A 13361-nucleotide genomic window follows, 5' to 3' on the forward strand; every position below is an offset into this window, starting at 1 on the left:
GCAGGCTGATGACATCATAACCAGGAATTATTCCAGTCCATGCTTCATTCAGTGCCCTGAGGAGCTCAGAGGAGGAGGCAGAGAACTGAAGCTGAGGTGAGAAAACTCACACTCTGTTTTCAGCTTCTGTTCCCAGACCCCGGATGGACAAAAACTCCTCAGGGAAGAGTGCCACGTCTAGGAAGAGGAAGCTGAAGTTCTCTGAGAGGGAACTTGAAAACCTGATTGAGGGTGTCAGAAGTAGCCATGATAAACTTTTGGAAAATTGTCCTTGAAGGTGTCTGAGACTGAAAAAGGGCAAAATATGGCTGTGCATAAAGGAAAGAGTGACTGCTGTGGGAGTCACACACCACAGCATTGAGGAATTGAAGAGCGGTACGAGCTGAGGAATTGTGCCAAGAGCACATAGCAGAAAGGGTGAAGGGTGCAGCTGGAAAGGGAGAGGGTCCATCGAATGCACCCGCAAACATAGCCCTTTTGAGGGGACAATTGAGCCTGAGGCAGTCATCGGAGTGACACAATTGGACACATCCCGCGCAGCAGGAACACCACAAGGTAAGATGCATGCAAGCGCTAATCCTCTGTGTATTGTATAATCGTGCACATTCCCCCAGGCAAATCAAAGTGTACAGGTAAAACCCCATGCTACGTTTCACCTCATACACAAAATGCATCATGGGAGTAGTAGTCATGTCAGACAAGTGGTCATTCAAAAGCAAAAATGGTTAATTAAACATACCAATACTGCATGCCAGCCAGTGTGTTTAAATCTGTGATTTATTTTGAAATAAGTATGTCAAATTATAAACAAATTTAGGATCATACAAGACTAACACTGCACTGTTTCACATCACAGATGCAGCTGAGGCAGACTCCGAGGATAGTGACCAGCTTGTCATCTCTGAAACACCTGCAGAGACGGATGCAGAGACTCCTGTGGTCCCAGAAAACACACCACCCCCTCCACCAAAACGCAGGGCACATGTACCCTCACTGCTAGAAATGGAATTCGATCAGACTCGAGCACCCACTACATCTTCCAGCCACGTGTCCCTTCACCAACTCCAACACAGGCACAGGTCCAAATAGGACAACGGCGCAGGTCCAGGGCCCGTATTGTAGCACATAATAAGCAGGTTCCAAATGTAAATAGCAGTGTGGAGTCTCAGATGCTACGTGTGCAGCGCCTGCAGGGGAGACACTTGGACACAATCAATATGCAGATCACAAAGCTGTCCAAAAACATAAGCACAATGGCAGACAATGTGCACGAACTAACAACAGTAGTTGCTGATGGGAATCGGCAAACAAACTTGAGCCTACAGGAGCTTGCTGGACAAAGCACTAAGCGGAGAAGGCATCACCAGAGCCTGATCCGCATGTCAGCAAATACAAGGGCCATCAACAAGCTCTGTAACACCACTGCTCTATTGGCACAGTGCTCCGTGTCAATGCAGATTGATCTTGGCTATTTTTGTGGGGATGGTACAAGGTCCTTAGGACAAGTGACCACTGCTGTGGAATGCATCCAGTCTGGGACTGTGAGTGCCATCAACTTGGAAGGGGAGGAGAGGAGTGAGGAGGCCTCTAGCCTGAGTAGCCTATTGGTGCCAGTGACCACTAACAGGAGGCACAGTTTCTACAGCTCAACATCCATGGGATCACGTCAGAGTGATGTTGGAGAGGCAGGCGACAGGAGGCTGGGGGTACGTGGCAAGAAGCGCTAGCCAGGCATATACTCCTTTTTGGCCATGGTGGGGTAACCATTATCAATTTCAACTTAGTGATTGCCCTCCAGTGCTGAATACAATTTTATTTTGACTTTATAGACCAATGCAATCACTGTCCAATTTTCAAAGTGCACTTCTCCAGTTTATCATCTGCTCATGTTAATAAACATTTACGTTCAGCATTTGTTTGTAATGGCTCATTCTTACCTACCTCAAAAATGATGTTGTGTGATGTGTGCACGTCTCCTCTGACCCTCTGCAGTGTTTGCCACATGCTCCTCTTGGTGTTGTGCGGGTGGTTTCTCGTCACCATCCGAGTCACTGTTGTTCCTCTCAATGGGAATGCCCCTTCTGGTGGCAATGTTGTTCAGCATGGCACATACAGCCCGAATCCTGCATCAGGTCTTGGGGCTATATTGCAATGCACCACCAGTTTTATGAAGGATTCGAAAGTGACTTTTGAGTATGCCTAATGTCCGTTCTACCACATTCCTTGTGCTTAAGTGTGCCATGTTGTACCTCTGTTCCTGTGGTGTGGCTGGGTTGAGGTATGGTGTCAGGATATATTTGTGCAAGGCATATGCGTTGTCACCTACAGGGTGGAAAGCAAAGGGTTCGCCACAGTAATGCTATTACATTTTGTTTCATGATGTAGCAACTAGATATATGTATGTACTAAGTTGGTGTCCTTTGCCAAATTCATCCATGAGCAGACCCCTGTGGATGCCACTGTGGCGGAATATATCTGAGTCATTTGTGCTCCCTGGAAATTGTGCCACGATGTCCGTTATTATATGCTTTGCATTGCACATGACCTGCACATTGTTGGAGTGGTACGACTTCCTGGTCTGGAACATGTACTCGTTAGCTGCTGGTGGACAGATGAGGACATGCGTGCAGTCAATGCATCCGATGACATGTGGAAAATGTGCCACCTGGTAGGACTCCAGTTTTGTCTGGCTCAACTCCTGTGGGGTTGAGGGGAAGGTGATGTGGGTGTGATCATTGTCAACCTGGCGTAAAGGAATTTTCTGAAGAACCGTGAGAGTGCGCTTCGGGATACACCTCCGGCTACGGCTACTACCCCCAGGAAAATGCCGGTCGCTAGTAAGTGCAGGCTGCATAGAACCTGTACGTGAGAAGGAATATCATTGGTCCTACGGGTCTGGTGCTGCAGAAGAGGTTCCAAATCTGCTCTGAGGCGCATTATGATTGCACGGTTCAGCTGCTACTTATCATATATTTTGTCTTCATTTTGGCCCAGCAATGTTATGCACACTCTGAATACCCTCTCCAGTATCCTCCTCCTGCGCTGGGCTGCTGCATTGATCCTCATCCTCCTTGCCAGCATGTAGAGGGCTGCCATTGTGAAAGGCTTACAGGGTCTCCTGAGGAATTTTTAAAGGGTTTCTTATTGTTTGCACCTGTTGATTTTTTTTTATTTTAATTTTTTTAACTTTACTTCCTGGTTGAGATTCCCCTTATTCTGCTCTGCTAAATACCGAATTCCATTGAAATCGCTATTTGTGTGTGCTGCATTTGCCATTTTACACGTGCTAAATCACATGTTGACCTTGATTCCATGCAATGCTCTGATCTTCCATTTTGTTGCATCGCACTTCCATTTTGTGCTCCTTGACCTGGAGTTACACTTCAGCAGTAACATCAACATGGTTTTCACGTAAACCAGTACAAGCAGGTGCAAGGCATCTCGTGAGGATGCCTCGTGAGGTTATGTTGTACCTTCAGAGTGTTTTCATGCATTCCATACTTATCGCTAGGACAGAGGGAGGATGGCCGTGCCAGTCTCCAAGGCCGGAGATTGGGAAAGGAATGTCTTTTGCCTCGACACAGCCTAAACAGAATCTGGCCAGGTCTGTCTGGGTGGGTCTGATGCAGAGATGGGGGCCAGCACTTGTGAATAGATGGGCGAGAGCGCCTGCTAGAGGCTTCCCGAACAGGTTGATTTAAGCTATAAAAAGCGGTGTCTGTGGGGTGGAGCTCAGGAACTCAGTCTTGGAGTGGATGCACTCGCGGGACAACTTTGGTGCCCAAAGAGATTACTCCCTGAGCCCGGTCTGCAGGGTTCCCGACTTGGTGTTCAGTGCTTGGCCCAGGGATGTTGAAGTCTCCGGTGCTGCAAATGAATCTGGTGAGGTGCTTTGTACATTAACTGTTTATATACCTGTATGCACAATTTCATATTTATGTATATAGTGTGGTGTAGTCAATGTTTATTGCCTTTCACTCGGTGCCTAAGACTTTATTAGTTTCAGTGACTTATTGCCTTTGCCTACAATATTAATAAAGCTCATTTTTACCTCCAGAGAAGTGTTGGAGTTTCTCTGTGAGTAAGTGGTGTGCGTAAGTTCAGATTACGCAAGTGGGCAAAGCAATACATTTAATGTGCTGCATTTGCCATTTTACACGCGCTAAATCACATGTTGACCTTGATTCCATGCAATGCTCTGATCTTCCATTTTGTTGCATCGCACTTCCATTTTGTGCTCCTTGACCTGGAGTTACACTTCAGCAGTAACATCAACATGTTTTTCACGTAAACCAGTACAAGCAGGTGCAAGGCATCTCGTGAGGATGCCTCGTGAGGTTATGTTGTACCTTCAGAGTGTTTTCATGCATTCCATACTTATCGCTAGGACAGAGGGAGGATGGCCGTGCCAGTCTCCAAGGCCGGAGATTGGGAAAGGAATGTCTTTTGCCTCGACACAGCCTAAACAGAATCTGGCCAGGTCTGTCTGGGTGGGTCTGATGCAGAGATGGGGGCCAGCACTTGTGAATAGATGGGCGAGAGCGCCTGCTAGAGGCTTCTCGAACAGGTTGATTTAAGCTATAAAAAGCGGTGTCTGTGGGTTGGAGCTCAGGAACTCAGTCATGGAGTGGACGCACTTGCAGGACAACGTTGGTGCCCGAAGAGATTACTCCCTGAGCCCCGGTCTGCAGGGTTCCCAACTTGGTGTTCAGTGCTTGGCCCAGGGATGTTGAAGTCTCCGGTGCTGCAAATGAATCTGGTAGGGTGCTTTGTACATTAACTGTTTATATACCTGTATGCACAGTTTCATATTTATGTATATAGTGTGGTGTATTCATTGTTTATTGCATTTCACTTGGTGCCTAAGACTTTATTAGTTTCAGTGACTTATTGCCTTTGCCTACAATATTAATAAAGCTCATTTTTACCTCCAGTGGAGTGTTGGAGTTTCTCTGTGAGTAAGTGGTGTGCGTAAATTCAGATTACGCAAGTGGGCAAAGCAATACATTTTGGCGTAGTCGGCAGGATACGTAAATTATGTGGGGAGAAACATGTTTAAAAAGACAAAAAGTGGTTTTAGTTCTTTGGCACCGAGTGAAATCCCTTTAGCCCCCATGCAAATTCCTGGATGGGAGGCGACGCCGTACTCCGCGCTGGCGCGAGAGTGTGCTAAAAGCTCAGGATTAAGTGAGAGCTGGTTTGACTGTCTGGGCGAAGGAAAGCCAGAAGATGTTTTACATTGTTTACAGAAGGTTCCGGTGGAGAAAGGAAAGGAATTATACACAGTGGGTCGCAGAGGTTGGGCTCTCTTACATGGCTACCGTCTAGTTTTTGACAAATGTTTAACTCTGCAGCGAGAACAGTTGAGCTTAGAAAAACAACCTATTGAAGCCAAGAGTCTTTCTACGATGCTTTCCTGTCAGAATAAGTTATTACAGGATAAGTTAGAAACATATCAGACAATAGCAGAGCGGGCTGCAGTCCGTGTTGCTGAGTACAGATATAAAAAAAGGAGAGGGCGAGTGAGCAAACGAAAGGTTCATTTAGCGATTGCTAAAGCAGGCTTAGATTTTGACCCATCAAATTGGGACTCCAATATCTGGGGATCGTCCGAATTCTCCTCAGAAGGAGAGCAGCCCTTGAAGGAGGAGGGGAAGGACGATGAAGGCAGAAATGCTAAGAGAGTGGAAGCACAGCCCATTTTAAGACGGAAACTTCAAATTGCTCCAGGGAACCCGGATGGAGTCATGTTGAATAGTCTGGAGGATTTTACCCAGCAAGAAATAAGTGACCTTTTAGCGAGGTTTAGACAGAAGCCTGGTGAGATGCTATTAGCTTGGATGGTGCGCCTTTATGATCACGGCGCTTCTGGGGTCATGTTAGATGAGGGCGATGCTGCCAAATTTTGTACTCTGAGTACTGATCCCACTGTGCAGGGATACTTTCGGACTTTTCAGGGTGATGATCAAACAACTCTGTTGCAGTTAGCTGCCCGGGGGTGTGGCCATAGGTACCCTACAGATTCAGATTGGCCTGGGAATGAAAAACCATGGTTCACCCTAAGAGATGCATCACAAAGAATTAAGGAGGAGGGGATGAAGTTAGCTGTTCTGGTTTGATGTGTCAGTTGATGACTGTGTCAATGCGGAACAAAATCATTCGTTTGGCGCCCCCTGCATACAAAGCAGTGATAATGACTTTGTTAATTAATCAAACTTGCAACACCATAGGGGAAGTAGTCGAGGCAGTCCGTGAGCTGGGAGAGCTTGGGGAATGGGCCAAGCCAGACAGAGCTTCACGTTCAGAGTCCCGTACTGATAACAACCGAGTGACCAGAAGCGATATGTTTCTGGTGCTGTTAAAGGTTGGGTTGTCAAGAAGTGAGATTGATGGTATTGAGACCAAAAGCATGTGGGAGATGTACCGTAAGCAAGGACTGGATAGGAAGGAGGGGAGTAGGCATGTGAATAGAAAAGATAACAAAAAAGTGAGTCGCAGGGATGCAGAGCCTGAGGAGAAGCCTGAAAAAGCAGGTCAGGAGAGAGAGAGAGAGAGAGAGGGAATCTCATGTGAGCGTGACAAAAGAGAAAGGTTGGGTCAGAAAATGCACAGATTCAGATGGGGACCGGGATGAGGAGGAGTTGTTCCCTCAGGGTTACCCAACATTGTATTCAGATCTGCGCCGGGATTTGCGTCGGGCAGATGCAAAGCTGCGCAGGCGAAAATTAGATGAGGAAATTGGCCAAGCTCCGGTACAGGGATGGGCTCGCAAGGATAATAGACCACATGTGAGGGTTGAGATCTATTGGAAAAATAGAAATGTTCAAGAGGTGCGGGCTTTGGTAGACACTGGAGCGGAGGCCACATTTATACATGGCAATCCACGGAGATTTAGAGGACAAGTTTTTACTATCACAGGTTTGGGAGGACAGGAAACACCAGCAGTGCAAACAGTAATTCAAATGAAAATTGGCAGACTTCCCAAGAGAGCATACACTGTTTTGATTGTGCCTATTCCTGAGTACAATATTGGCATTGACATTCTGAAAGGTATGACCCTATACTTAGATGACGGATGCTATCAGTTTGGGTCAAAGCAGTACTTCTCAGTGGCTGCTGTGAGGGTGGGGCGCTTGAATATTCCCCCAGTGAAGGTGCCCCAAGCAACAAAAGTGGTTCACATAAAGCAGTACAGGATCCCAGGGGGACATGATGAGATTACCGCAACCATTCGGGACTTGGTGGAGGCGGGGGTGGTGAGACCAATTACCACGTCGTGGAATAATCCTGTGTGGCCCTTGCGCAAACCTGACGGAAGCTGGCGCATGACAGTTGATTACCGCAAGCTTAATAAGCATACGCCCCTGTTGACAGCCGCGGTCCCAGACACCATCACTTTGATTGAGAAAATTCAGAAACACAATGGGACATGGTATGCGGCACTTGATATTGCCAATGCTTTTTTCACAATTCCAATTGCCCCTGAGTACCAGGAACAATTTGCGTTCTCCTGGGGTGGTAGGCAGTACTCGTTTCAATCTCTTCCTATGGGGTATTTACATAGTCCCACGATCTGTCACCGGCTGGTGGCAGAGCATTTGGACGAGGTGTCAGTCATTTCTGGAGTTCAACTTTGTCATTACATTGATGATGTGTTGATTCAAGGAGAGACCCAAGAACAGGTGCAGGCTCAACTAGACAGAGTGGTAGAGCACTTACAAAGCAAAGGGTGGGTGATTAACCCCGAGAAGGTGCAGGGACCCTCTCAGAGTGTGAAGTTTTTAGGCATTCAGTGGCATCAGGGACACAGGGAAGTGCTGCCACAAGTTAGGCAAAAGATCAAAGAGTTTGCAGTGCCAAAAAATAGGAAGGAAGCGCAGCGTTTCATTGGATTGTTTGGTTTTTGGAGGCAGCACATTCCCCATTTGAGTCAGATTTTGGCCCCTCTGTACAAGGTTACGCGGCAGAAGCATGAGTTTGAGTGGAGGGAGGCACAGCAAAAGGCATTTGAGTCAGCGAAAGAGGCTATACAGCGTGCCTTTGATTTATGGCCCATACGAGAGGGAAGCATTGATTTAAATGTAACTGTCCAGGATCAATATGCAACCTGGAGCCTGTAGCAAAAGCAGGGGCGACAGAAAGTGCCCCTAGGGTTTTGGACAAAGAAATTACCTGATGCTGGAGAGCGGTATGCTCCTTTTGAGAAGCAGTTGTTGGCATGTTATTGGGCTCTAGTGGATACCGAGCAGTTGACCCTCGGGCACAATGTGTTTTTGAGACCTTAGATACCTATCATGCAATGGGTGATGAACTCACCTAAGACACACAGGATTGGGTATGCACAGGAAGCTAGCGTCATAAAATGGAAGTGGTACATACAAGACAGGGCACGAGTTGGTCCCAAGGGGACCGCAGTGCTGCATGAGCAAGTGGCGCAGACTCCCATAGCAGATGCAGAAATGTTGCAAGATGTACCTAAAGTACAAGAGTCCCCGGTGAAATGGGGTGGGCCTTTTTCAGAGTTGTCCACGGAGGACAAAAAGCATGTGTGGTTTACAGATGGCTCAGCCAGATATGTGGGGACCAAGAGACATTGGAAGGCAGTGTCATATAATCCAGTGACCAAAAAGTTGTTGTCAACTACTGGAGAGGGAAGGAGTAGTCAGTTTGCAGAATTGTATGCGGTTTACCAGGCATTAAAGCAAGAGCTCCCTGGTACATGTCACATTTACACTGATTCATGGTCTACCGTCAATGCGTTAGCCACCTGGCGTCCCACATGGTATGCTCACAATTGGATGATTCACAACAGGGAGGTCTGGGGAAAGGAGTTGTGGCAGGAAATTTGGGAACTGTTGTCCCAGAGTACAGTTACAGTGTATCATGTTGATGCTCATTGCCCGACAGACTCACTAGAGCGTTGGTTCAATTCCTTTGCAGACCAAGAAGCGAAGATTCATGAAGCTGAGGTGGAGACGCAGGATTCTGACTTGGTGGGCATGGCTAAATGGGCACACCAGAAAAGTGGCCATTTGGGCGAGCGAGCAACTAGCAGGTGGGCTGAAAGTAGAGGGATGTATATTCCCCTAGATTTAATTAAGACTGCAATCATTCACTGTCCTGTTTGTCAGCATACTCAGCACAGACCAGTCCCACAGGTAGTGAGAGGCCAGTTAGGCAGAGGGAAGTTACCAGGGCAGATATGGCAAATTGATTTCATCGGGCCAATGCCAATGAGCCGAGGATGTCAATATACCTGCATGGTGGTGGATACCTTTTCTGGTTATCTCATCGCCCTTCCATGCAAGAGAGCAACCCAGTCTAACACTCTGAAAACGTTGAATTTGTTGATCTTATACTACGGAAATCCATTGCAGGTCCATAGTGACAACGGGTCACACTTTAGGGGAAAGATGGTGCAAGATTTTTGTGTACAGTATAACATTGAGTAGATCTATCACATACCCTATTACCCACAGGCAGCAGGTTTGATTGAGAGAATGAATGGTTTGCTGAAAGAGCAGTTGAAAAAGTTGTCTGATGGGTCATTGAAGGGGTGGAGGGATCACTTGTCTGAGGCATTGCAGATTTTAAACAACCGACCCCTTGCTGATGCAGAGACTCCTTTGATGCACATGTTGACCCCAGCTTTGCAGATTAAGCGCCATGTGGCCACAAACACGATTTTGTATTGGGAGACAGCTCCCGGAGCTTTAGCTCCATATCGTGCCACACCAGAAGCTGCCGGTCTTGATTTATATGCTTTGAAACTCCATCGATTGCAACCACGAGACATTACCTTGATTGAGACAGGAATTGGAGTTCAAATTCCCCCAGAGCATTTCGGGCTAATCGCCCCTCGATCTGGGCTTGCCCTTAAAGGCATCCAGGTTTTGGATGGGGTGGTTGATGCCGATTACCAGGGGGAGATCAAAGTTATCCTATTGGAAGTGGAAATAATGATCTGATTGTGCAACCTGGTGACCATGTTGCCCAAATGGTCATCATGCTGGTGTATGGAGGAAATGTCATGAAGGGGACGGCCCCAGCCCTTCTAACTGTGCGAGGAAAGGGCAGGTTCGATCTACTGACAAGAACCCAGGGGCAAAATTGTGGGTGGAGTCCCCAAACAAACCTCCTGAACCTGCAGAATTGATCGCTAAGGGCAGGGATAACATCCTAGTCATCATGAAACCCGGACAGGAAAAGTAGAAAAATGTAACAGCTGAAAAATGTTATTTGCGAGAGTGATTATACCAGTTTGTTTTCTGTTTCTAGATCACAGTATGGCTTGCTGCTGTGATGCTTGCGCTGAGTGGTCGGTGTTTGGGCGCGTCCGGAGGGGTCCGGGAGGGCCCGGGGATGCCGAATGGGATCAACCACCCAAGTCAGATGACAGCGTTGTTGCAGCAACCGGATAACATCTGGACCTACTTGGCCGGGAATGTGCTGAACACTTCCCACTTCTGTATGAAAAATCTTCAGAGTACAGCTGATATGATATCAACGTGTCTTGTTGCCGTACCTACCCCTGCACTGGTGCTTCTGCACATTGTCAACCAAACTAACTTTGATGGGGTAGTGGAGGAAAGTGATGTTCAAACACATCTGAGTCTTTATGAGTACTGTCGCTTTTGCCCAGAGGTTACAGATAGCCTCTGGAGGAACATGACAAGTATTGTTACCTACAATATCTCTACTGGAGACGTTTGCTATCAATTAACTTGTGACCCTACCAAGAGTGGCAAGTGTGGCCAATTAAAACTAGAGAAATGCAAACAATTGACCCCAGATCAACAAACATTTTGTCGGTCACGACATGACAGTTTTTGTAGTAATGTTACCAATTATATGGTTTGTAATCACACAGTATTAGCCGCTAGCCATGTTAACCATGTGAAATTACCTAAAGGATGGTTGTTCTCGTGTGGTAATATTTCATACACTTACATACCAGCTAACATAACTGGAGGACCCTGTGCCTTATCACGATTAAGTCTTATGCTTTTTCTCATGCATTCTGTTACAGGTATTCACTCTTCTAGAGCCGCTATTCAATTACCTGAGGATTGTGACTCCGATATTGATTTGCTTTCTAGAACAGAATATACTAGTTTGGCCCTTTCCATTGTGGGAGTGCCAGGACTGTCCGTTTATAATTCCAGAACAATTGCTAATCTTGCCTGTTAAATTGTAAAGAATCTCAATCACACTTCTGCCGCTTTAGCTGAATTATTATTAGATGTTCAAGGAACAAGAAAAACTGTTTTGCAAAATAGGGCCGCTGTGGACTATTTGCTGCTAAAACATAACCACGGTTGTGAGGACTTTGATGGGCTATGTTGCTTTAATTTATCTGACCATTCTACATCTATCCATGCACATATTATTGCTTTGAAAGATTTAGTGAAAGGGGTTACCCAAGACGTTGACCAAGGATGGTGGGATTGGTTGTTTGGGTGGCTGCCTAATTTTGGACAGCTTCAGTATATCTTGGGTGTTATTATAGTCATTATTTGTGTTTTTATCTCATTATGTTGTTGCATTCAATGCATTCCTAATCTTTTCTCCCTTTTTCGTCCCAGATCCATGGTATTTAGACCAATGGGGTATGATGGGTGAATCGAAGGTCAATGGGTGGAATGTGCTGCTATTGCCATTTTACACGTGCTAAATCACATGTTGGCCTTGATTCCATGCAATGCTCTGATCTTCCATTTTGTTGCATCGCACTTCCATTTTGTGCTCCTTGACCTGGAGTTACACTTCAGCAGTAACATCAACATATTTTTCACGTAAACCAGTACAAGCAGGTGCAAGGCATCTCGTGAGGATGCCTCGTGAGGTTATGTTGTACCTTCAGAGTGTTTTTATGCATTCCATACTTATCGCTAGGACAGAGGGAGGATGGCCGTGCCAGTCTCCAAGGCCGGAGATTGGGAAAGGAATGTCTTTTGCCTCGACACAGCCTAAACAGAATCTGGCCAGGTCTGTCTAGGTGGGTCTGATGCAGAGATGGGGGCCAGCACTTGTGAATAGATGGGCGAGAGCGCCTGCTAGAGGCTTCTCGAACAGGTTGATTTAAGCTATAAAAAGCGGTGTCTGTGGGGTGGAGCTCAGGAACTCAGTCATGGAGCGGACGCACTCGCTGGACAACTTTGGTGCCCGAAGAGATTACTCCCTGAGCCCCGGTCTGCAGGGTTCCCGACTTGGTGTTCAGTGCTTGGCCCAGGGATGTTCAAGTCTCCGGTGCTGCAAATTAATCTGGTGAGGTGCTTTGTACATTAACTGTTTATATACCAGTATGCACAGTTTCATATTTATGTATATAGTGTGGTGTATTCATTGTTTATTGCCTTTCACTCGGTGCCTAAGACTTTATTAGTTTCAGTGACTTATTGCCTTTGCCTACAATATTAATAAAGCTCATTTTTACCTCTAGTGGAGTGTTGGAGTTTCTCTGTGAGTAAGTGGTGTGCGTAAGTTCCGATTACGCAAGTGGGCAAAGCAATACATTGTGATTCTTGATGCATTGCTTTGCGGTTCCTTATTTGCTAATCGCTATTTGCGGTTGCAGTTGTATGTTTCGCTGCTATGGTTTCACTATTTTGCTAATCTCTAAATTTGCGAGAGCTTTTTTTGTGAATCTCAGTATTTTCGGTATTTCGATTGATGCATTGGAAAGTTTTGTTTTGCGGTCGCTATCGGCCTATTTTGCATTTTCGCTATTTTTGCCACTGCAATTATGCTTGATGCATGCGCCAGAAAGAGACTAGTGCCCTGAAATATGCCTCCTAACTAAGATACTCTCTTATTTTTAAAAACACCTGTTTATAGAATACTTTGTTAATCCTTTATCCACATAGCAAAAGTTAGCCTTGCAAATTTCAAAAAGTTCTCATATTTCAATCACAGGTAGGCCTTGTCATGTTGGCTTTGTTAGCCTCGTGTGTGTCTATAGGTTTGTTGCAGAAGCATGAAAATCCCTGTGTAAGGGGGTTGTGTTTAGCAGTGTGCTTTCCAGACGTGTTGCTGACTTGAAAGCAATGTAATGAATAAGAAAGTAATTCATTTAGAATTAATTCAAACCATCTCACATAATACAAACTAGAAAATAGGAGTAGTGGATTAAAATTATTTGTCAAGCAGAGAAAAGGTTACTTGCGCAACTCGACTTTGGAAAGGGGGTGAAAGGATAGCGAGTTGAAAAGCACTTCTACTCTTTTTCCTGTGAGCAGAGTATGTGCTGCAGTCTACTGGTGACTTTCCATGGCATTGGCGTATTTTCCTGCATCATATACTATGGTATTACTGGAAATGTGAGCATTCCAGTTGGAGATTGGCCAATTTGACTGTTTTAG

At 46.0% G+C, this 13361-nt stretch overlaps 1 pseudogene; it reads left to right on the plus strand.

Moving 5' to 3' along the window:
- Window positions 1-6500: 6500 nt before the first annotated feature.
- Window positions 6501-11622, plus strand: LOC147688564 (uncharacterized; annotated as a pseudogene).
- Window positions 11623-13361: the final 1739 nt, after the last annotated feature.

The sequence above is a fragment of the Lissotriton vulgaris genome, chromosome 10, assembly GCF_964263255.1.
Source record: "Lissotriton vulgaris chromosome 10, aLisVul1.2, whole genome shotgun sequence".
NCBI classification, from domain to species: domain Eukaryota; kingdom Metazoa; phylum Chordata; class Amphibia; order Caudata; family Salamandridae; genus Lissotriton; species Lissotriton vulgaris.